General features: G+C 48.3%; 19 non-coding genes across 19 annotated transcripts; all 19 read right to left on the bottom strand.

Moving 5' to 3' along the window:
• Window positions 1-839: 839 nt before the first annotated feature.
• TRNAV-AAC (transfer RNA valine (anticodon AAC)) lies at window positions 840-912 on the bottom strand. Its single transcript has one exon. It is a non-coding gene; the product is annotated as a tRNA-Val (tRNA).
• Window positions 913-2,433: 1,521 nt separating this feature from the next.
• On the bottom strand, window positions 2,434-2,506 carry TRNAV-UAC (transfer RNA valine (anticodon UAC)). Its single transcript has one exon. It is a non-coding gene; the product is annotated as a tRNA-Val (tRNA).
• A 444-nt stretch (window positions 2,507-2,950) lies between these two features.
• TRNAP-UGG (transfer RNA proline (anticodon UGG)) lies at window positions 2,951-3,022 on the bottom strand. Its single transcript has one exon. It is a non-coding gene; the product is annotated as a tRNA-Pro (tRNA).
• A 1,336-nt stretch (window positions 3,023-4,358) lies between these two features.
• TRNAV-AAC (transfer RNA valine (anticodon AAC)) lies at window positions 4,359-4,431 on the bottom strand. Its single transcript has one exon. It is a non-coding gene; the product is annotated as a tRNA-Val (tRNA).
• A 1,521-nt stretch (window positions 4,432-5,952) lies between these two features.
• On the bottom strand, window positions 5,953-6,025 carry TRNAV-UAC (transfer RNA valine (anticodon UAC)). Its single transcript has one exon. It is a non-coding gene; the product is annotated as a tRNA-Val (tRNA).
• Window positions 6,026-6,469: 444 nt separating this feature from the next.
• TRNAP-UGG (transfer RNA proline (anticodon UGG)) lies at window positions 6,470-6,541 on the bottom strand. Its single transcript has one exon. It is a non-coding gene; the product is annotated as a tRNA-Pro (tRNA).
• A 1,336-nt stretch (window positions 6,542-7,877) lies between these two features.
• TRNAV-AAC (transfer RNA valine (anticodon AAC)) lies at window positions 7,878-7,950 on the bottom strand. Its single transcript has one exon. It is a non-coding gene; the product is annotated as a tRNA-Val (tRNA).
• Window positions 7,951-9,471: 1,521 nt separating this feature from the next.
• TRNAV-UAC (transfer RNA valine (anticodon UAC)) lies at window positions 9,472-9,544 on the bottom strand. The gene has a single exon. It is a non-coding gene; the product is annotated as a tRNA-Val (tRNA).
• Window positions 9,545-9,988: 444 nt separating this feature from the next.
• Window positions 9,989-10,060, bottom strand: TRNAP-UGG (transfer RNA proline (anticodon UGG)). The gene has a single exon. It is a non-coding gene; the product is annotated as a tRNA-Pro (tRNA).
• Window positions 10,061-11,396: 1,336 nt separating this feature from the next.
• On the bottom strand, window positions 11,397-11,469 carry TRNAV-AAC (transfer RNA valine (anticodon AAC)). The gene has a single exon. It is a non-coding gene; the product is annotated as a tRNA-Val (tRNA).
• Window positions 11,470-12,990: 1,521 nt separating this feature from the next.
• Window positions 12,991-13,063, bottom strand: TRNAV-UAC (transfer RNA valine (anticodon UAC)). The gene has a single exon. It is a non-coding gene; the product is annotated as a tRNA-Val (tRNA).
• A 444-nt stretch (window positions 13,064-13,507) lies between these two features.
• Window positions 13,508-13,579, bottom strand: TRNAP-UGG (transfer RNA proline (anticodon UGG)). Its single transcript has one exon. It is a non-coding gene; the product is annotated as a tRNA-Pro (tRNA).
• Window positions 13,580-14,915: 1,336 nt separating this feature from the next.
• Window positions 14,916-14,988, bottom strand: TRNAV-AAC (transfer RNA valine (anticodon AAC)). Its single transcript has one exon. It is a non-coding gene; the product is annotated as a tRNA-Val (tRNA).
• A 1,521-nt stretch (window positions 14,989-16,509) lies between these two features.
• On the bottom strand, window positions 16,510-16,582 carry TRNAV-UAC (transfer RNA valine (anticodon UAC)). Its single transcript has one exon. It is a non-coding gene; the product is annotated as a tRNA-Val (tRNA).
• Window positions 16,583-17,026: 444 nt separating this feature from the next.
• TRNAP-UGG (transfer RNA proline (anticodon UGG)) lies at window positions 17,027-17,098 on the bottom strand. The gene has a single exon. It is a non-coding gene; the product is annotated as a tRNA-Pro (tRNA).
• A 1,336-nt stretch (window positions 17,099-18,434) lies between these two features.
• On the bottom strand, window positions 18,435-18,507 carry TRNAV-AAC (transfer RNA valine (anticodon AAC)). Its single transcript has one exon. It is a non-coding gene; the product is annotated as a tRNA-Val (tRNA).
• Window positions 18,508-20,028: 1,521 nt separating this feature from the next.
• Window positions 20,029-20,101, bottom strand: TRNAV-UAC (transfer RNA valine (anticodon UAC)). Its single transcript has one exon. It is a non-coding gene; the product is annotated as a tRNA-Val (tRNA).
• A 444-nt stretch (window positions 20,102-20,545) lies between these two features.
• TRNAP-UGG (transfer RNA proline (anticodon UGG)) lies at window positions 20,546-20,617 on the bottom strand. Its single transcript has one exon. It is a non-coding gene; the product is annotated as a tRNA-Pro (tRNA).
• A 1,336-nt stretch (window positions 20,618-21,953) lies between these two features.
• TRNAV-AAC (transfer RNA valine (anticodon AAC)) lies at window positions 21,954-22,026 on the bottom strand. Its single transcript has one exon. It is a non-coding gene; the product is annotated as a tRNA-Val (tRNA).
• Window positions 22,027-22,622: the final 596 nt, after the last annotated feature.

The raw sequence follows: 22,622 nt of genomic DNA, 5'->3' as shown, positions 1-22,622 counted from the left end.
GTGTTCAGGGGTGCATGGGTACTGCCTACTCCCAGCTGCCTCTCTGTCTTCTTCATGTTAATTTCAAGTCACAAGGAGGGACCATTGCCATTCTGCTCCGCCCACCTAACCAGGAAACCCAGGTTGAGCTTGTCTGCCTGTTGTTGTTGCAGGGGCAGTGCCTTCTCTGCCCAAAAGTGGCAGGAGAGCCTCACTTCAAACGATGGAATCAACTGCTTAAGTAGAAACCAGCATGGTAGTTACAGTGATAAGGTGCAGCTCTAACAGAAGGCGTGACTGAGATGCCCCTTCCAGAAATACATGGAATGCTGATTGAGGGCCCAGCCGGAGGGTTGGTGGATTTCTTTTCATATGCTACAGCAGCTTGCAAAGATAGTGTTGTGGGGAGCTGGCTGTGCAAGCAGAGGAAGATTTAAGGGCAGAAAATAGACCTATCAGAAGTGCGATATGAACCCACAACTACATGAGCAAACCAGGATGCTTAGCTTAACTGAAGATCAAGCTCTCTTGAGGCTGCCGCCTTAGACCACTCGGCCATCCTGACAGCTGAGTCTGTGTTTAGGTCTGACTCCTCAGTCTGCACTTGTCGATGCTGCCGCTTGCAATGTTCCTATCAAGGTGACAGGTTTAAAGGCCCCACAATATAACATGGCCAAGAAAAAAAAAAGTAAAAAACAGAATAAGAAACCAGGCACATGCACGACTACGCAAAGATGCAGATAACTTTTTACCGGCCTGCAATAGTAATACAAGTTTTACACAGGTCACAAGTTTTTAAAGGCCATCCCTGAGTGAGACTAAGCTTTTAGGGAGCAAACACAAAAGCAGACACTGCCCATTGTTTCTGCCCGGTCTCGAACCGGGGACCTTTCGCGTGTTAGGCGAACGTGATAACCACTACACTACAGAAACAAGCATGAGGGCTTGACTGAAGGAGCAAAATTCCCCTCATATGTTTGCCCGATTGCCTCTATACTTGATCAGCAGTTGCTCGCAAAGCGAGGAGTAAGTGTGAAAATTGCAGCGTTGTCAGCCAGCAAGCGTACACTCAGATGTACTGAAAAGTCACAGCTGCGGGTAGAGACAAATATCTGATGCCTAAATGCCTGAAACCAGAGCCTGTGAAAGCATCACACAGAGCACACTGAAAGCAAGCAGGAAGGAAGCCAAGGCATGGTGATCCTTTTTTTCTCCTGAGGCTAAAAATATTTTGCACAACAATGCTTTGAGTGGAATGAGGAATCTTCAAGCTTTGTGTATTTTGAGTAAAATTTGTGTGTTTTCTGCTAAAAAGGGTGTGTTGGGGATTTGGACCCGGACACCAACGAGCGAGGGCACAGAAGCACCACTGCTCAGACCCTGCTCCTAGGGTTGAGGGCAGAGAGTGGGCGAATACATCGCAAGGCAAGAAAATGCACATGGTTCTCTCTTCTGCAATATGACTAGAGTCATTTCCATGGTCGTCATCGAACATGACATAAAACGCCTCTATCCTTTAGACCTTTTGGCCCATAATTACAAGAGGATGACTGAGTGAGACGCTCTGCCAAATTTGGCAGCCTCGCACTCAGTCATTTTCAAAATGCAGGGAAGCGCCGTATTTAGTAGAATACAGCGCACCCCTGTGCTTCCCTCTGCGCCAGCTCTAAATTAGCTGCCGAGCACCAACGCAGCCATCCTTGCGCCATGGTACAAGGATGGCTGCGTGGAGGGGGAAATTGTTTTTGTTCAGGAAGGCACACCTTCCTGCACAACAGAAATCTTCAGTGGCGATATGTTCGTGCAGCACACATAGAAAGAGCAAAAATGAGGAGAAATGAAAACATTTCTGCTCGTTTCTCCACTATAACGACACCCATTGTATGGCGCTTGGATTTTGGCGCTGCCACAGATTTACAAAAACTCGTAAGACTGGAGCAGCATCAAAATGCGATGGTGTTGCAGTGGCCCACCCAGAGCAACGCCCATTGCACGCCCCTTCCAGGGAAAGGGCTGCGTGTGAAGGGGCCGTATTTACAAGGTGGTGTTAAGCCACAAAACGTGGTTGAACGGCGTCTTGTAAATACGGCACAGTACATAGTGCCACCGGGGCGTCACTAAAGATGATGTGCCGGTGGCGATAGGGCCTTGTAAGTCTGGCCCTTTCTTTGCTCAAGGTGTATGTTCTTGGTGAAGGTAGGAAAGCCATTTTCGCTCCCATACCTTCCTTCCTTGGCTGGCTTGACCACAGTAGGCCCAGGCTTCAATGGAAAGGTCAAAAAGGGAGCAACTGACTGCCGTAAGGTGTATCGTCTTCTCTTGGTGAGTTGAGACCGATGCCCTTGGAGCGTAGTACCTCACGATGGTGAGGGATAGACACAGCCTCTTTAATTTCAATTTACCTGTCAGGTGAGGTGGTAAATGCAAATAATGTGATAAAGCACAGCAACTTGCTGTTTCTGCCTGGCCTCGAACCAGGGACCTTTCGCGTGTAAGGCGAACGTGATAACCACTACACTACAGAAACAGACATGCCTGCTTATTTGCTTCATGTGGCTATGCATTGGACTGGAACCACTGCACTGGAAACAGACACACCTGCTTTCTTTATGTGGCTATGCTTTGGACTGGAATGCAAGGACTAAGGGACAATATTCATGACGCTCAAAGCTGAGCCTTTCTGACAGGATCTCTTCCTTTGGAAGAAAGGAACTGGGATCACTTTCATTCCAAGAGGTGATTTCAAAACCAGCCCTGCAATTACTTTGGAGAAGCACTGTGCATTTCATGTTCCAACGAGAAGTGCTGCTCCAACACAAAAAAGCAGTTAGAAAGAAATCCCGCACTCCTTCATCATGCCGAACTGCCTCGACACCAGTAGAAAGCATGCAATGCATTCCACCATGGCATCTTACAAGAGTGGAAAGCAGAAATACTCCTGTTTAAAAACAGATCGAACCTATGAAGGCACGGGCTCGTCCGGGATTTGAACCCGGGACCTCTCACACCCAAAGCGAGAATCATACCCCTAGACCAACGAGCCTGCTGCTGCAAAAGCCTTTCAAACATCTTCTGAAGTGTCTTTGTGAAAAAGCAGGGCCACTTGGAGACTCTCCTTCTAAGCGTGCCATAGCAATTGATGTTTTGTGCCAAGGGTTTTTTTTTTGCCTCTAGCAAGGCAAGAGGTAGTCAAGAAGCCCTATGCTAGCAAGCTGAACTGTGGCGCTGATGAGAAAAGCAGACCCTTTCTGGTAGTTGTACGCCTCCGCAGGACCTGGGCCCTTGCACCGTAGACTTCCAGACCAGAAGCACTGAAGGGCCTGCCATCTCTTGCGCCTGAGCCAGAGGAGCATGCCTCTTGTATTCAAGCACAATTGCTCGCTCAGTGCTCGATCAGGCGAGATTTATATGAGTGCCTCACAGGCCTGAAACACTCACCTGGGAGACGCGGGGTGGCTGAATTCCCAGAATGGCCTTCGATAGGAAAATCACCTCCTTTCCTCCCGACTCATTTCAGAATTGGGTGAAAATCGCAAGACAGTGTTCAGGGGTGCATGGGTACTGCCTACTCCCAGCTGCCTCTCTGTCTTCTTCATGTTAATTTCAAGTCACAAGGAGGGACCATTGCCATTCTGCTCCGCCCACCTAACCAGGAAACCCAGGTTGAGCTTGTCTGCCTGTTGTTGTTGCAGGGGCAGTGCCTTCTCTGCCCAAAAGTGGCAGGAGAGCCTCACTTCAAACGATGGAATCAACTGCTTAAGTAGAAACCAGCATGGTAGTTACAGTGATAAGGTGCAGCTCTAACAGAAGGCGTGACTGAGATGCCCCTTCCAGAAATACATGGAATGCTGATTGAGGGCCCAGCCGGAGGGTTGGTGGATTTCTTTTCATATGCTACAGCAGCTTGCAAAGATAGTGTTGTGGGGAGCTGGCTGTGCAAGCAGAGGAAGATTTAAGGGCAGAAAATAGACCTATCAGAAGTGCGATATGAACCCACAACTACATGAGCAAACCAGGATGCTTAGCTTAACTGAAGATCAAGCTCTCTTGAGGCTGCCGCCTTAGACCACTCGGCCATCCTGACAGCTGAGTCTGTGTTTAGGTCTGACTCCTCAGTCTGCACTTGTCGATGCTGCCGCTTGCAATGTTCCTATCAAGGTGACAGGTTTAAAGGCCCCACAATATAACATGGCCAAGAAAAAAAAAAGTAAAAAACAGAATAAGAAACCAGGCACATGCACGACTACGCAAAGATGCAGATAACTTTTTACCGGCCTGCAATAGTAATACAAGTTTTACACAGGTCACAAGTTTTTAAAGGCCATCCCTGAGTGAGACTAAGCTTTTAGGGAGCAAACACAAAAGCAGACACTGCCCATTGTTTCTGCCCGGTCTCGAACCGGGGACCTTTCGCGTGTTAGGCGAACGTGATAACCACTACACTACAGAAACAAGCATGAGGGCTTGACTGAAGGAGCAAAATTCCCCTCATATGTTTGCCCGATTGCCTCTATACTTGATCAGCAGTTGCTCGCAAAGCGAGGAGTAAGTGTGAAAATTGCAGCGTTGTCAGCCAGCAAGCGTACACTCAGATGTACTGAAAAGTCACAGCTGCGGGTAGAGACAAATATCTGATGCCTAAATGCCTGAAACCAGAGCCTGTGAAAGCATCACACAGAGCACACTGAAAGCAAGCAGGAAGGAAGCCAAGGCATGGTGATCCTTTTTTTCTCCTGAGGCTAAAAATATTTTGCACAACAATGCTTTGAGTGGAATGAGGAATCTTCAAGCTTTGTGTATTTTGAGTAAAATTTGTGTGTTTTCTGCTAAAAAGGGTGTGTTGGGGATTTGGACCCGGACACCAACGAGCGAGGGCACAGAAGCACCACTGCTCAGACCCTGCTCCTAGGGTTGAGGGCAGAGAGTGGGCGAATACATCGCAAGGCAAGAAAATGCACATGGTTCTCTCTTCTGCAATATGACTAGAGTCATTTCCATGGTCGTCATCGAACATGACATAAAACGCCTCTATCCTTTAGACCTTTTGGCCCATAATTACAAGAGGATGACTGAGTGAGACGCTCTGCCAAATTTGGCAGCCTCGCACTCAGTCATTTTCAAAAAAAAGGGAAGCGCCGTATTTAGTAGAATACAGCGCACCCCTGTGCTTCCCTCTGCGCCAGCTCTAAATTAGCTGCCGAGCACCAACGCAGCCATCCTTGCGCCATGGTACAAGGATGGCTGCGTGGAGGGGGAAATTGTTTTTGTTCAGGAAGGCACACCTTCCTGCACAACAGAAATCTTCAGTGGCGATATGTTCGTGCAGCACACATAGAAAGAGCAAAAATGAGGAGAAATGAAAACATTTCTGCTCGTTTCTCCACTATAACGACACCCATTGTATGGCGCTTGGATTTTGGCGCTGCCACAGATTTACAAAAACTCGTAAAACTGGAGCAGCATCAAAATGCTATGGTGTTGCAGTGGCCCACCCAGAGCAACGCCCATTGCACGCCCCTTCCAGGGAAAGGGCTGCGTGTGAAGGGGCCGTATTTACAAGGTGGTGTTAAGCCACAAAACGTGGTTGAACGGCGTCTTGTAAATACGGCACAGTACATAGTGCCACCGGGGCGTCACTAAAGATGATGTGCCGGTGGCGATAGGGCCTTGTAAGTCTGGCCCTTTCTTTGCTCAAGGTGTATGTTCTTGGTGAAGGTAGGAAAGCCATTTTCGCTCTCATACCTTCCTTCCTTGGCTGGCTTGACCACAGTAGGCCCAGGCTTCAATGGAAAGGTCAAAAAGGGAGCAACTGACTGCCGTAAGGTGTATCGTCTTCTCTTGGTGAGTTGAGACCGATGCCCTTGGAGCGTAGTACCTCACGATGGTGAGGGATAGACACAGCCTCTTTAATTTCAATTTACCTGTCAGGTGAGGTGGTAAATGCAAATAATGTGATAAAGCACAGCAACTTGCTGTTTCTGCCTGGCCTCGAACCAGGGACCTTTCGCGTGTAAGGCGAACGTGATAACCACTACACTACAGAAACAGACATGCCTGCTTATTTGCTTCATGTGGCTATGCATTGGACTGGAACCACTGCACTGGAAACAGACACACCTGCTTTCTTTATGTGGCTATGCTTTGGACTGGAATGCAAGGACTAAGGGACAATATTCATGACGCTCAAAGCTGAGCCTTTCTGACAGGATCTCTTCCTTTGGAAGAAAGGAACTGGGATCACTTTCATTCCAAGAGGTGATTTCAAAACCAGCCCTGCAATTACTTTGGAGAAGCACTGTGCATTTCATGTTCCAACGAGAAGTGCTGCTCCAACACAAAAAAGCAGTTAGAAAGAAATCCCGCACTCCTTCATCATGCCGAACTGCCTCGACACCAGTAGAAAGCATGCAATGCATTCCACCATGGCATCTTACAAGAGTGGAAAGCAGAAATACTCCTGTTTAAAAACAGATCGAACCTATGAAGGCACGGGCTCGTCCGGGATTTGAACCCGGGACCTCTCACACCCAAAGCGAGAATCATACCCCTAGACCAACGAGCCTGCTGCTGCAAAAGCCTTTCAAACATCTTCTGAAGTGTCTTTGTGAAAAAGCAGGGCCACTTGGAGACTCTCCTTCTAAGCGTGCCATAGCAATTGATGTTTTGTGCCAAGGGTTTTTTTTTTGCCTCTAGCAAGGCAAGAGGTAGTCAAGAAGCCCTATGCTAGCAAGCTGAACTGTGGCGCTGATGAGAAAAGCAGACCCTTTCTGGCAGTTGTACGCCTCCGCAGGACCTGGGCCCTTGCACCGTAGACTTCCAGACCAGAAGCACTGAAGGGCCTGCCATCTCTTGCGCCTGAGCCAGAGGAGCATGCCTCTTGTATTCAAGCACAATTGCTCGCTCAGTGCTCGATCAGGCGAGATTTATATGAGTGCCTCACAGGCCTGAAACACTCACCTGGGAGACGCGGGGTGGCTGAATTCCCAGAATGGCCTTCGATAGGAAAATCACCTCCTTTCCTCCCGACTCATTTCAGAATTGGGTGAAAATCGCAAGACAGTGTTCAGGGGTGCATGGGTACTGCCTACTCCCAGCTGCCTCTCTGTCTTCTTCATGTTAATTTCAAGTCACAAGGAGGGACCATTGCCATTCTGCTCCGCCCACCTAACCAGGAAACCCAGGTTGAGCTTGTCTGCCTGTTGTTGTTGCAGGGGCAGTGCCTTCTCTGCCCAAAAGTGGCAGGAGAGCCTCACTTCAAATGATGGAATCAACTGCTTAAGTAGAAACCAGCATGGTAGTTACAGTGATAAGGTGCAGCTCTAACAGAAGGCGTGACTGAGATGCCCCTTCCAGAAATACATGGAATGCTGATTGAGGGCCCAGCCGGAGGGTTGGTGGATTTCTTTTCATATGCTACAGCAGCTTGCAAAGATAGTGTTGTGGGGAGCTGGCTGTGCAAGCAGAGGAAGATTTAAGGGCAGAAAATAGACCTATCAGAAGTGCGATATGAACCCACAACTACATGAGCAAACCAGGATGCTTAGCTTAACTGAAGATCAAGCTCTCTTGAGGCTGCCGCCTTAGACCACTCGGCCATCCTGACAGCTGAGTCTGTGTTTAGGTCTGACTCCTCAGTCTGCACTTGTCGATGCTGCCGCTTGCAATGTTCCTATCAAGGTGACAGGTTTAAAGGCCCCACAATATAACATGGCCAAGAAAAAAAAAAGTAAAAAACAGAATAAGAAACCAGGCACATGCACGACTACGCAAAGATGCAGATAACTTTTTACCGGCCTGCAATAGTAATACAAGTTTTACACAGGTCACAAGTTTTTAAAGGCCATCCCTGAGTGAGACTAAGCTTTTAGGGAGCAAACACAAAAGCAGACACTGCCCATTGTTTCTGCCCGGTCTCGAACCGGGGACCTTTCGCGTGTTAGGCGAACGTGATAACCACTACACTACAGAAACAAGCATGAGGGCTTGACTGAAGGAGCAAAATTCCCCTCATATGTTTGCCCGATTGCCTCTATACTTGATCAGCAGTTGCTCGCAAAGCGAGGAGTAAGTGTGAAAATTGCAGCGTTGTCAGCCAGCAAGCGTACACTCAGATGTACTGAAAAGTCACAGCTGCGGGTAGAGACAAATATCTGATGCCTAAATGCCTGAAACCAGAGCCTGTGAAAGCATCACACAGAGCACACTGAAAGCAAGCAGGAAGGAAGCCAAGGCATGGTGATCCTTTTTTTCTCCTGAGGCTAAAAATATTTTGCACAACAATGCTTTGAGTGGAATGAGGAATCTTCAAGCTTTGTGTATTTTGAGTAAAATTTGTGTGTTTTCTGCTAAAAAGGGTGTGTTGGGGATTTGGACCCGGACACCAACGAGCGAGGGCACAGAAGCACCACTGCTCAGACCCTGCTCCTAGGGTTGAGGGCAGAGAGTGGGCGAATACATCGCAAGGCAAGAAAATGCACATGGTTCTCTCTTCTGCAATATGACTAGAGTCATTTCCATGGTCGTCATCGAACATGACATAAAACGCCTCTATCCTTTAGACCTTTTGGCCCATAATTACAAGAGGATGACTGAGTGAGACGCTCTGCCAAATTTGGCAGCCTCGCACTCAGTCATTTTCAAAATGCAGGGAAGCGCCGTATTTAGTAGAATACAGCGCACCCCTGTGCTTCCCTCTGCGCCAGCTCTAAATTAGCTGCCGAGCACCAACGCAGCCATCCTTGCGCCATGGTACAAGGATGGCTGCGTGGAGGGGGAAATTGTTTTTGTTCAGGAAGGCACACCTTCCTGCACAACAGAAATCTTCAGTGGCGATATGTTCGTGCAGCACACATAGAAAGAGCAAAAATGAGGAGAAATGAAAACATTTCTGCTCGTTTCTCCACTATAACGACACCCATTGTATGGCGCTTGGATTTTGGCGCTGCCACAGATTTACAAAAACTCGTAAGACTGGAGCAGCATCAAAATGCTATGGTGTTGCAGTGGCCCACCCAGAGCAACGCCCATTGCACGCCCCTTCCAGGGAAAGGGCTGCGTGTGAAGGGGCCGTATTTACAAGGTGGTGTTAAGCCACAAAACGTGGTTGAACGGCGTCTTGTAAATACGGCACAGTACATAGTGCCACCGGGGCGTCACTAAAGATGATGTGCCGGTGGCGATAGGGCCTTGTAAGTCTGGCCCTTTCTTTGCTCAAGGTGTATGTTCTTGGTGAAGGTAGGAAAGCCATTTTCGCTCTCATACCTTCCTTCCTTGGCTGGCTTGACCACAGTAGGCCCAGGCTTCAATGGAAAGGTCAAAAAGGGAGCAACTGACTGCCGTAAGGTGTATCGTCTTCTCTTGGTGAGTTGAGACCGATGCCCTTGGAGCGTAGTACCTCACGATGGTGAGGGATAGACACAGCCTCTTTAATTTCAATTTACCTGTCAGGTGAGGTGGTAAATGCAAATAATGTGATAAAGCACAGCAACTTGCTGTTTCTGCCTGGCCTCGAACCAGGGACCTTTCGCGTGTAAGGCGAACGTGATAACCACTACACTACAGAAACAGACATGCCTGCTTATTTGCTTCATGTGGCTATGCATTGGACTGGAACCACTGCACTGGAAACAGACACACCTGCTTTCTTTATGTGGCTATGCTTTGGACTGGAATGCAAGGACTAAGGGACAATATTCATGACGCTCAAAGCTGAGCCTTTCTGACAGGATCTCTTCCTTTGGAAGAAAGGAACTGGGATCACTTTCATTCCAAGAGGTGATTTCAAAACCAGCCCTGCAATTACTTTGGAGAAGCACTGTGCATTTCATGTTCCAACGAGAAGTGCTGCTCCAACACAAAAAAGCAGTTAGAAAGAAATCCCGCACTCCTTCATCATGCCGAACTGCCTCGACACCAGTAGAAAGCATGCAATGCATTCCACCATGGCATCTTACAAGAGTGGAAAGCAGAAATACTCCTGTTTAAAAACAGATCGAACCTATGAAGGCACGGGCTCATCCGGGATTTGAACCCGGGACCTCTCACACCCAAAGCGAGAATCATACCCCTAGACCAACGAGCCTGCTGCTGCAAAAGCCTTTCAAACATCTTCTGAAGTGTCTTTGTGAAAAAGCAGGGCCACTTGGAGACTCTCCTTCTAAGCGTGCCATAGCAATTGATGTTTTGTGCCAAGGGTTTTTTTTTTGCCTCTAGCAAGGCAAGAGGTAGTCAAGAAGCCCTATGCTAGCAAGCTGAACTGTGGCGCTGATGAGAAAAGCAGACCCTTTCTGGTAGTTGTACGCCTCCGCAGGACCTGGGCCCTTGCACCGTAGACTTCCAGACCAGAAGCACTGAAGGGCCTGCCATCTCTTGCGCCTGAGCCAGAGGAGCATGCCTCTTGTATTCAAGCACAATTGCTCGCTCAGTGCTCGATCAGGCGAGATTTATATGAGTGCCTCACAGGCCTGAAACACTCACCTGGGAGACGCGGGGTGGCTGAATTCCCAGAATGGCCTTCGATAGGAAAATCACCTCCTTTCCTCCCGACTCATTTCAGAATTGGGTGAAAATCGCAAGACAGTGTTCAGGGGTGCATGGGTACTGCCTACTCCCAGCTGCCTCTCTGTCTTCTTCATGTTAATTTCAAGTCACAAGGAGGGACCATTGCCATTCTGCTCCGCCCACCTAACCAGGAAACCCAGGTTGAGCTTGTCTGCCTGTTGTTGTTGCAGGGGCAGTGCCTTCTCTGCCCAAAAGTGGCAGGAGAGCCTCACTTCAAACGATGGAATCAACTGCTTAAGTAGAAACCAGCATGGTAGTTACAGTGATAAGGTGCAGCTCTAACAGAAGGCGTGACTGAGATGCCCCTTCCAGAAATACATGGAATGCTGATTGAGGGCCCAGCCGGAGGGTTGGTGGATTTCTTTTCATATGCTACAGCAGCTTGCAAAGATAGTGTTGTGGGGAGCTGGCTGTGCAAGCAGAGGAAGATTTAAGGGCAGAAAATAGACCTATCAGAAGTGCGATATGAACCCACAACTACATGAGCAAACCAGGATGCTTAGCTTAACTGAAGATCAAGCTCTCTTGAGGCTGCCGCCTTAGACCACTCGGCCATCCTGACAGCTGAGTCTGTGTTTAGGTCTGACTCCTCAGTCTGCACTTGTCGATGCTGCCGCTTGCAATGTTCCTATCAAGGTGACAGGTTTAAAGGCCCCACAATATAACATGGCCAAGAAAAAAAAAAGTAAAAAACAGAATAAGAAACCAGGCACATGCACGACTACGCAAAGATGCAGATAACTTTTTACCGGCCTGCAATAGTAATACAAGTTTTACACAGGTCACAAGTTTTTAAAGGCCATCCCTGAGTGAGACTAAGCTTTTAGGGAGCAAACACAAAAGCAGACACTGCCCATTGTTTCTGCCCGGTCTCGAACCGGGGACCTTTCGCGTGTTAGGCGAACGTGATAACCACTACACTACAGAAACAAGCATGAGGGCTTGACTGAAGGAGCAAAATTCCCCTCATATGTTTGCCCGATTGCCTCTATACTTGATCAGCAGTTGCTCGCAAAGCGAGGAGTAAGTGTGAAAATTGCAGCGTTGTCAGCCAGCAAGCGTACACTCAGATGTACTGAAAAGTCACAGCTGCGGGTAGAGACAAATATCTGATGCCTAAATGCCTGAAACCAGAGCCTGTGAAAGCATCACACAGAGCACACTGAAAGCAAGCAGGAAGGAAGCCAAGGCATGGTGATCCTTTTTTTCTCCTGAGGCTAAAAATATTTTGCACAACAATGCTTTGAGTGGAATGAGGAATCTTCAAGCTTTGTGTATTTTGAGTAAAATTTGTGTGTTTTCTGCTAAAAAGGGTGTGTTGGGGATTTGGACCCGGACACCAACGAGCGAGGGCACAGAAGCACCACTGCTCAGACCCTGCTCCTAGGGTTGAGGGCAGAGAGTGGGCGAATACATCGCAAGGCAAGAAAATGCACATGGTTCTCTCTTCTGCAATATGACTAGAGTCATTTCCATGGTCGTCATCGAACATGACATAAAACGCCTCTATCCTTTAGACCTTTTGGCCCATAATTACAAGAGGATGACTGAGTGAGACGCTCTGCCAAATTTGGCAGCCTCGCACTCAGTCATTTTCAAAATGCAGGGAAGCGCCGTATTTAGTAGAATACAGCGCACCCCTGTGCTTCCCTCTGCGCCAGCTCTAAATTAGCTGCCGAGCACCAACGCAGCCATCCTTGCGCCATGGTACGAGGATGGCTGCGTGGAGGGGGAAATTGTTTTTGTTCAGGAAGGCACACCTTCCTGCACAACAGAAATCTTCAGTGGCGATATGTTCGTGCAGCACACATAGAAAGAGCAAAAATGAGGAGAAATGAAAACATTTCTGCTCGTTTCTCCACTATAACGACACCCATTGTATGGCGCTTGGATTTTGGCGCTGCCACAGATTTACAAAAACTCGTAAAACTGGAGCAGCATCAAAATGCTATGGTGTTGCAGTGGCCCACCCAGAGCAACGCCCATTGCACGCCCCTTCCAGGGAAAGGGCTGCGTGTGAAGGGGCCGTATTTACAAGGTGGTGTTAAGCCACAAAACGTGGTTGAACGGCGTCTTGTAAATACGGCACAGTACATAGTGCCACCGGGGCGTCACTAAAGATGATGTGCCGGTGGCGATAGGGCCTTGTAAGTCTGGCCCTTTCTTTGCTCAAGGTGTATGTTCTTGGTGAAGGTAGGAAAGCCATTTTCGCTCTCATACCTTCCTTCCTTGGCTGGCTTGACCACAGTAGGCCCAGGCTTCAATGGAAAGGTCAAAAAGGGAGCAACTGACTGCCGTAAGGTGTATCGTCTTCTCTTGGTGAGTTGAGACCGATGCCCTTGGAGCGTAGTACCTCACGATGGTGAGGGATAGACACAGCCTCTTTAATTTCAATTTACCTGTCAGGTGAGGTGGTAAATGCAAATAATGTGATAAAGCACAGCAACTTGCTGTTTCTGCCTGGCCTCGAACCAGGGACCTTTCGCGTGTAAGGCGAACGTGATAACCACTACACTACAGAAACAGACATGCCTGCTTATTTGCTTCATGTGGCTATGCATTGGACTGGAACCACTGCACTGGAAACAGACACACCTGCTTTCTTTATGTGGCTATGCTTTGGACTGGAATGCAAGGACTAAGGGACAATATTCATGACGCTCAAAGCTGAGCCTTTCTGACAGGATCTCTTCCTTTGGAAGAAAGGAACTGGGATCACTTTCATTCCAAGAGGTGATTTCAAAACCAGCCCTGCAATTACTTTGGAGAAGCACTGTGCATTTCATGTTCCAACGAGAAGTGCTGCTCCAACACAAAAAAGCAGTTAGAAAGAAATCCCGCACTCCTTCATCATGCCGAACTGCCTCGACACCAGTAGAAAGCATGCAATGCATTCCACCATGGCATCTTACAAGAGTGGAAAGCAGAAATACTCCTGTTTAAAAACAGATCGAACCTATGAAGGCACGGGCTCGTCCGGGATTTGAACCCGGGACCTCTCACACCCAAAGCGAGAATCATACCCCTAGACCAACGAGCCTGCTGCTGCAAAAGCCTTTCAAACATCTTCTGAAGTGTCTTTGTGAAAAAGCAGGGCCACTTGGAGACTCTCCTTCTAAGCGTGCCATAGCAATTGATGTTTTGTGCCAAGGGTTTTTTTTTTGCCTCTAGCAAGGCAAGAGGTAGTCAAGAAGCCCTATGCTAGCAAGCTGAACTGTGGCGCTGATGAGAAAAGCAGACCCTTTCTGGTAGTTGTACGCCTCCGCAGGACCTGGGCCCTTGCACCGTAGACTTCCAGACCAGAAGCACTGAAGGGCCTGCCATCTCTTGCGCCTGAGCCAGAGGAGCATGCCTCTTGTATTCAAGCACAATTGCTCGCTCAGTGCTCGATCAGGCGAGATTTATATGAGTGCCTCACAGGCCTGAAACACTCACCTGGGAGACGCGGGGTGGCTGAATTCCCAGAATGGCCTTCGATAGGAAAATCACCTCCTTTCCTCCCGACTCATTTCAGAATTGGGTGAAAATCGCAAGACAGTGTTCAGGGGTGCATGGGTACTGCCTACTCCCAGCTGCCTCTCTGTCTTCTTCATGTTAATTTCAAGTCACAAGGAGGGACCATTGCCATTCTGCTCCGCCCACCTAACCAGGAAACCCAGGTTGAGCTTGTCTGCCTGTTGTTGTTGCAGGGGCAGTGCCTTCTCTGCCCAAAAGTGGCAGGAGAGCCTCACTTCAAACGATGGAATCAACTGCTTAAGTAGAAACCAGCATGGTAGTTACAGTGATAAGGTGCAGCTCTAACAGAAGGCGTGACTGAGATGCCCCTTCCAGAAATACATGGAATGCTGATTGAGGGCCCAGCCGGAGGGTTGGTGGATTTCTTTTCATATGCTACAGCAGCTTGCAAAGATAGTGTTGTGGGGAGCTGGCTGTGCAAGCAGAGGAAGATTTAAGGGCAGAAAATAGACCTATCAGAAGTGCGATATGAACCCACAACTACATGAGCAAACCAGGATGCTTAGCTTAACTGAAGATCAAGCTCTCTTGAGGCTGCCGCCTTAGACCACTCGGCCATCCTGACAGCTGAGTCTGTGTTTAGGTCTGACTCCTCAGTCTGCACTTGTCGATGCTGCCGCTTGCAATGTTCCTATCAAGGTGACAGGTTTAAAGGCCCCACAATATAACATGGCCAAGAAAAAAAAAAGTAAAAAACAGAATAAGAAACCAGGCACATGCACGACTACGCAAAGATGCAGATAACTTTTTACCGGCCTGCAATAGTAATACAAGTTTTACACAGGTCACAAGTTTTTAAAGGCCATCCCTGAGTGAGACTAAGCTTTTAGGGAGCAAACACAAAAGCAGACACTGCCCATTGTTTCTGCCCGGTCTCGAACCGGGGACCTTTCGCGTGTTAGGCGAATGTGATAACCACTACACTACAGAAACAAGCATGAGGGCTTGACTGAAGGAGCAAAATTCCCCTCATATGTTTGCCCGATTGCCTCTATACTTGATCAGCAGTTGCTCGCAAAGCGAGGAGTAAGTGTGAAAATTGCAGCGTTGTCAGCCAGCAAGCGTACACTCAGATGTACTGAAAAGTCACAGCTGCGGGTAGAGACAAATATCTGATGCCTAAATGCCTGAAACCAGAGCCTGTGAAAGCATCACACAGAGCACACTGAAAGCAAGCAGGAAGGAAGCCAAGGCATGGTGATCCTTTTTTTCTCCTGAGGCTAAAAATATTTTGCACAACAATGCTTTGAGTGGAATGAGGAATCTTCAAGCTTTGTGTATTTTGAGTAAAATTTGTGTGTTTTCTGCTAAAAAGGGTGTGTTGGGGATTTGGACCCGGACACCAACGAGCGAGGGCACAGAAGCACCACTGCTCAGACCCTGCTCCTAGGGTTGAGGGCAGAGAGTGGGCGAATACATCGCAAGGCAAGAAAATGCACATGGTTCTCTCTTCTGCAATATGACTAGAGTCATTTCCATGGTCGTCATCGAACATGACATAAAACGCCTCTATCCTTTAGACCTTTTGGCCCATAATTACAAGAGGATGACTGAGTGAGACGCTCTGCCAAATTTGGCAGCCTCGCACTCAGTCATTTTCAAAATGCAGGGAAGCGCCGTATTTAGTAGAATACAGCGCACCCCTGTGCTTCCCTCTGCGCCAGCTCTAAATTAGCTGCCGAGCACCAACGCAGCCATCCTTGCGCCATGGTACAAGGATGGCTGCGTGGAGGGGGAAATTGTTTTTGTTCAGGAAGGCACACCTTCCTGCACAACAGAAATCTTCAGTGGCGATATGTTCGTGCAGCACACATAGAAAGAGCAAAAATGAGGAGAAATGAAAACATTTCTGCTCGTTTCTCCACTATAACGACACCCATTGTATGGCGCTTGGATTTTGGCGCTGCCACAGATTTACAAAAACTCGTAAAACTGGAGCAGCATCAAAATGCTATGGTGTTGCAGTGGCCCACCCAGAGCAACGCCCATTGCACGCCCCTTCCAGGGAAAGGGCTGCGTGTGAAGGGGCCGTATTTACAAGGTGGTGTTAAGCCACAAAACGTGGTTGAACGGCGTCTTGTAAATACGGCACAGTACATAGTGCCACCGGGGCGTCACTAAAGATGACGTGCCGGTGGCGATAGGGCCTTGTAAGTCTGGCCCTTTCTTTGCTCAAGGTGTATGTTCTTGGTGAAGGTAGGAAAGCCATTTTCGCTCTCATACCTTCCTTCCTTGGCTGGCTTGACCACAGTAGGCCCAGGCTTCAATGGAAAGGTCAAAAAGGGAGCAACTGACTGCCGTAAGGTGTATCGTCTTCTCTTGGTGAGTTGAGACCGATGCCCTTGGAGCGTAGTACCTCACGATGGTGAGGGATAGACACAGCCTCTTTAATTTCAATTTACCTGTCAGGTGAGGTGGTAAATGCAAATAATGTGATAAAGCACAGCAACTTGCTGTTTCTGCCTGGCCTCGAACCAGGGACCTTTCGCGTGTAAGGCGAACGTGATAACCACTACACTACAGAAACAGACATGCCTGCTTATTTGCTTCATGTGGCTATGCATTGGACTGGAACCACTGCACTGGAAACAGACACACCTGCTTTCTTTATGTGGCTATGCTTTGGACTGGAATGCAAGGACTAAGGGACAATATTCATGACGCTCAAAGCTGAGCCTTTCTGACAGGATCTCTTCCTTTGGAAGAAAGGAACTGGGATCACTTTCATTCCAAGAGGTGATTTCAAAACCAGCCCTGCAATTACTTTGGAGAAGCACTGTGCATTTCATGTTCCAACGAGAAGTGCTGCTCCAACACAAAAAAGCAGTTAGAAAGAAATCCCGCACTCCTTCATCATGCCGAACTGCCTCGACACCAGTAGAAAGCATGCAATGCATTCCACCATGGCATCTTACAAGAGTGGAAAGCAGAAATACTCCTGTTTAAAAACAGATCGAACCTATGAAGGCACGGGCTCGTCCGGGATTTGAACCCGGGACCTCTCACACCCAAAGCGAGAATCATACCCCTAGACCAACGAGCCTGCTGCTGCAAAAGCCTTTCAAACATCTTCTGAAGTGTCTTTGTGAAAAAGCAGGGCCACTTGGAGACTCTCCTTCTAAGCGTGCCATAGCAATTGATGTTTTGTGCCAAGGGTTTTTTTTTTGCCTCTAGCAAGGCAAGAGGTAGTCAAGAAGCCCTATGCTAGCAAGCTGAACTGTGGCGCTGATGAGAAAAGCAGACCCTTTCTGGTAGTTGTACGCCTCCGCAGGACCTGGGCCCTTGCACCGTAGACTTCCAGACCAGAAGCACTGAAGGGCCTGCCATCTCTTGCGCCTGAGCCAGAGGAGCATGCCTCTTGTATTCAAGCACAATTGCTCGCTCAGTGCTCGATCAGGTGAGATTTATATGAGTGCCTCACAGGCCTGAAACACTCACCTGGGAGACGCGGGGTGGCTGAATTCCCAGAATGGCCTTCGATAGGAAAATCACCTCCTTTCCTCCCGACTCATTTCAGAATTGGGTGAAAATCGCAAGACAGTGTTCAGGGGTGCATGGGTACTGCCTACTCCCAGCTGCCTCTCTGTCTTCTTCATGTTAATTTCAAGTCACAAGGAGGGACCATTGCCATTCTGCTCCGCCCACCTAACCAGGAAACCCAGGTTGAGCTTGTCTGCCTGTTGTTGTTGCAGGGGCAGTGCCTTCTCTGCCCAAAAGTGGCAGGAGAGCCTCACTTCAAACGATGGAATCAACTGCTTAAGTAGAAACCAGCATGGTAGTTACAGTGATAAGGTGCAGCTCTAACAGAAGGCGTGACTGAGATGCCCCTTCCAGAAATACATGGAATGCTGATTGAGGGCCCAGCCGGAGGGTTGGTGGATTTCTTTTCATATGCTACAGCAGCTTGCAAAGATAGTGTTGTGGGGAGCTGGCTGTGCAAGCAGAGGAAGATTTAAGGGCAGAAAATAGACCTATCAGAAGTGCGATATGAACCCACAACTACATGAGCAAACCAGGATGCTTAGCTTAACTGAAGATCAAGCTCTCTTGAGGCTGCCGCCTTAGACCACTCGGCCATCCTGACAGCTGAGTCTGTGTTTAGGTCTGACTCCTCAGTCTGCACTTGTCGATGCTGCCGCTTGCAATGTTCCTATCAAGGTGACAGGTTTAAAGGCCCCACAATATAACATGGCCAAGAAAAAAAAAAGTAAAAAACAGAATAAGAAACCAGGCACATGCACGACTACGCAAAGATGCAGATAACTTTTTACCGGCCTGCAATAGTAATACAAGTTTTACACAGGTCACAAGTTTTTAAAGGCCATCCCTGAGTGAGACTAAGCTTTTAGGGAGCAAACACAAAAGCAGACACTGCCCATTGTTTCTGCCCGGTCTCGAACCGGGGACCTTTCGCGTGTTAGGCGAACGTGATAACCACTACACTACAGAAACAAGCATGAGGGCTTGACTGAAGGAGCAAAATTCCCCTCATATGTTTGCCCGATTGCCTCTATACTTGATCAGCAGTTGCTCGCAAAGCGAGGAGTAAGTGTGAAAATTGCAGCGTTGTCAGCCAGCAAGTGTACACTCAGATGTACTGAAAAGTCACAGCTGCGGGTAGAGACAAATATCTGATGCCTAAATGCCTGAAACCAGAGCCTGTGAAAGCATCACACAGAGCACACTGAAAGCAAGCAGGAAGGAAGCCAAGGCATGGTGATCCTTTTTTTCTCCTGAGGCTAAAAATATTTTGCACAACAATGCTTTGAGTGGAATGAGGAATCTTCAAGCTTTGTGTATTTTGAGTAAAATTTGTGTGTTTTCTGCTAAAAAGGGTGTGTTGGGGATTTGGACCCGGACACCAACGAGCGAGGGCACAGAAGCACCACTGCTCAGACCCTGCTCCTAGGGTTGAGGGCAGAGAGTGGGCGAATACATCGCAAGGCAAGAAAATGCACATGGTTCTCTCTTCTGCAATATGACTAGAGTCATTTCCATGGTCGTCATCGAACATGACATAAAACGCCTCTATCCTTTAGACCTTTTGGCCCATAATTACAAGAGGATGACTGAGTGAGACGCTCTGCCAAATTTGGCAGCCTCGCACTCAGTCATTTTCAAAATGCAGGGAAGCGCCGTATTTAGTAGAATACAGCGCACCCCTGTGCTTCCCTCTGCGCCAGCTCTAAATTAGCTGCCGAGCACCAACGCAGCCATCCTTGCGCCATGGTACAAGGATGGCTGCGTGGAGGGGGAAATTGTTTTTGTTCAGGAAGGCACACCTTCCTGCACAACAGAAATCTTCAGTGGCGATATGTTCGTGCAGCACACATAGAAAGAGCAAAAATGAGGAGAAATGAAAACATTTCTGCTCGTTTCTCCACTATAACGACACCCATTGTATGGCGCTTGGATTTTGGCGCTGCCACAGATTTACAAAAACTCGTAAAACTGGAGCAGCATCAAAATGCTATGGTGTTGCAGTGGCCCACCCAGAGCAACGCCCATTGCACGCCCCTTCCAGGGAAAGGGCTGCGTGTGAAGGGGCCGTATTTACAAGGTGGTGTTAAGCCACAAAACGTGGTTGAACGGCGTCTTGTAAATACGGCACAGTACATAGTGCCACCGGGGCGTCACTAAAGATGATGTGCCGGTGGCGATAGGGCCTTGTAAGTCTGGCCCTTTCTTTGCTCAAGGTGTATGTTCTTGGTGAAGGTAGGAAAGCCATTTTCGCTCTCATACCTTCCTTCCTTGGCTGGCTTGACCACAGTAGGCCCAGGCTTCAATGGAAAGGTCAAAAAGGGAGCAACTGACTGCCGTAAGGTGTATCGTCTTCTCTTGGTGAGTTGAGACCGATGCCCTTGGAGCGTAGTACCTCACGATGGTGAGGGATAGACACAGCCTCTTTAATTTCAATTTACCTGTCAGGTGAGGTGGTAAATGCAAATAATGTGATAAAGCACAGCAACTTGCTGTTTCTGCCTGGCCTCGAACCAGGGACCTTTCGCGTGTAAGGCGAACGTGATAACCACTACACTACAGAAACAGACATGCCTGCTTATTTGCTTCATGTGGCTATGCATTGGACTGGAACCACTGCACTGGAAACAGACACACCTGCTTTCTTTATGTGGCTATGCTTTGGACTGGAATGCAAGGACTAAGGGACAATATTCATGACGCTCAAAGCTGAGCCTTTCTGACAGGATCTCTTCCTTTGGAAGAAAGGAACTGGGATCACTTTCATTCCAAGAGGTGATTTCAAAACCAGCCCTGCAATTACTTTGGAGAAGCACTGTGCATTTCATGTTCCAACGAGAAGTGCTGCTCCAACACAAAAAAGCAGTTAGAAAGAAATCCCGCACTCCTTCATCATGCCGAACTGCCTCGACACCAGTAGAAAGCATGCAATGCATTCCACCATGGCATCTTACAAGAGTGGAAAGCAGAAATACTCCTGTTTAAAAACAGATCGAACCTATGAAGGCACGGGCTCGTCCGGGATTTGAACCCGGGACCTCTCACACCCAAAGCGAGAATCATACCCCTAGACCAACGAGCCTGCTGCTGCAAAAGCCTTTCAAACATCTTCTGAAGTGTCTTTGTGAAAAAGCAGGGCCACTTGGAGACTCTCCTTCTAAGCGTGCCATAGCAATTGATGTTTTGTGCCAAGGGTTTTTTTTTTGCCTCTAGCAAGGCAAGAGGTAGTCAAGAAGCCCTATGCTAGCAAGCTGAACTGTGGCGCTGATGAGAAAAGCAGACCCTTTCTGGTAGTTGTACGCCTCCGCAGGACCTGGGCCCTTGCACCGTAGACTTCCAGACCAGAAGCACTGAAGGGCCTGCCATCTCTTGCGCCTGAGCCAGAGGAGCATGCCTCTTGTATTCAAGCACAATTGCTCGCTCAGTGCTCGATCAGGCGAGATTTATATGAGTGCCTCACAGGCCTGAAACACTCACCTGGGAGACGCGGGGTGGCTGAATTCCCAGAATGGCCTTCGATAGGAAAATCACCTCCTTTCCTCCCGACTCATTTCAGAATTGGGTGAAAATCGCAAGACAGTGTTCAGGGGTGCATGGGTACTGCCTACTCCCAGCTGCCTCTCTGTCTTCTTCATGTTAATTTCAAGTCACAAGGAGGGACCATTGCCATTCTGCTCCGCCCACCTAACCAGGAAACCCAGGTTGAGCTTGTCTGCCTGTTGTTGTTGCAGGGGCAGTGCCTTCTCTGCCCAAAAGTGGCAGGAGAGCCTCACTTCAAACGATGGAATCAACTGCTTAAGTAGAAACCAGCATGGTAGTTACAGTGATAAGGTGCAGCTCTAACAGAAGGCGTGACTGAGATGCCCCTTCCAGAAATACATGGAATGCTGATTGAGGGCCCAGCCGGAGGGTTGGTGGATTTCTTTTCATATGCTACAGCAGCTTGCAAAGATAGTGTTGTGGGGAGCTGGCTGTGCAAGCAGAGGAAGATTTAAGGGCAGAAAATAGACCTATCAGAAGTGCGATATGAACCCACAACTACATGAGCAAACCAGGATGCTTAGCTTAACTGAAGATCAAGCTCTCTTGAGGCTGCCGCCTTAGACCACTCGGCCATCCTGACAGCTGAGTCTGTGTTTAGGTCTGACTCCTCAGTCTGCACTTGTCGATGCTGCCGCTTGCAATGTTCCTATCAAGGTGACAGGTTTAAAGGCCCCACAATATAACATGGCCAAGAAAAAAAAAAGTAAAAAACAGAATAAGAAACCAGGCACATGCACGACTACGCAAAGATGCAGATAACTTTTTACCGGCCTGCAATAGTAATACAAGTTTTACACAGGTCACAAGTTTTTAAAGGCCATCCCTGAGTGAGACTAAGCTTTTAGGGAGCAAACACAAAAGCAGACACTGCCCATTGTTTCTGCCCGGTCTCGAACCGGGGACCTTTCGCGTGTTAGGCGAACGTGATAACCACTACACTACAGAAACAAGCATGAGGGCTTGACTGAAGGAGCAAAATTCCCCTCATATGTTTGCCCGATTGCCTCTATACTTGATCAGCAGTTGCTCGCAAAGCGAGGAGTAAGTGTGAAAATTGCAGCGTTGTCAGCCAGCAAGCGTACACTCAGATGTACTGAAAAGTCACAGCTGCGGGTAGAGACAAATATCTGATGCCTAAATGCCTGAAACCAGAGCCTGTGAAAGCATCACACAGAGCACACTGAAAGCAAGCAGGAAGGAAGCCAAGGCATGGTGATCCTTTTTTTCTCCTGAGGCTAAAAATATTTTGCACAACAATGCTTTGAGTGGAATGAGGAATCTTCAAGCTTTGTGTATTTTGAGTAAAATTTGTGTGTTTTCTGCTAAAAAGGGTGTGTTGGGGATTTGGACCCGGACACCAACGAGCGAGGGCACAGAAGCACCACTGCTCAGACCCTGCTCCTAGGGTTGAGGGCAGAGAGTGGGCGAATACATCGCAAGGCAAGAAAATGCACATGGTTCTCTCTTCTGCAATATGACTAGAGTCATTTCCATGGTCGTCATCGAACATGACATAAAACGCCTCTATCCTTTAGACCTTTTGG

Source organism: Pleurodeles waltl, chromosome 10, assembly GCF_031143425.1.
Source record: "Pleurodeles waltl isolate 20211129_DDA chromosome 10, aPleWal1.hap1.20221129, whole genome shotgun sequence".
In the NCBI taxonomy this organism is placed as follows: domain Eukaryota; kingdom Metazoa; phylum Chordata; class Amphibia; order Caudata; family Salamandridae; genus Pleurodeles; species Pleurodeles waltl.
Note: the sequence above shows the minus strand (reverse complement) of the source record. Positions and strands in the feature narration are given on the sequence as shown.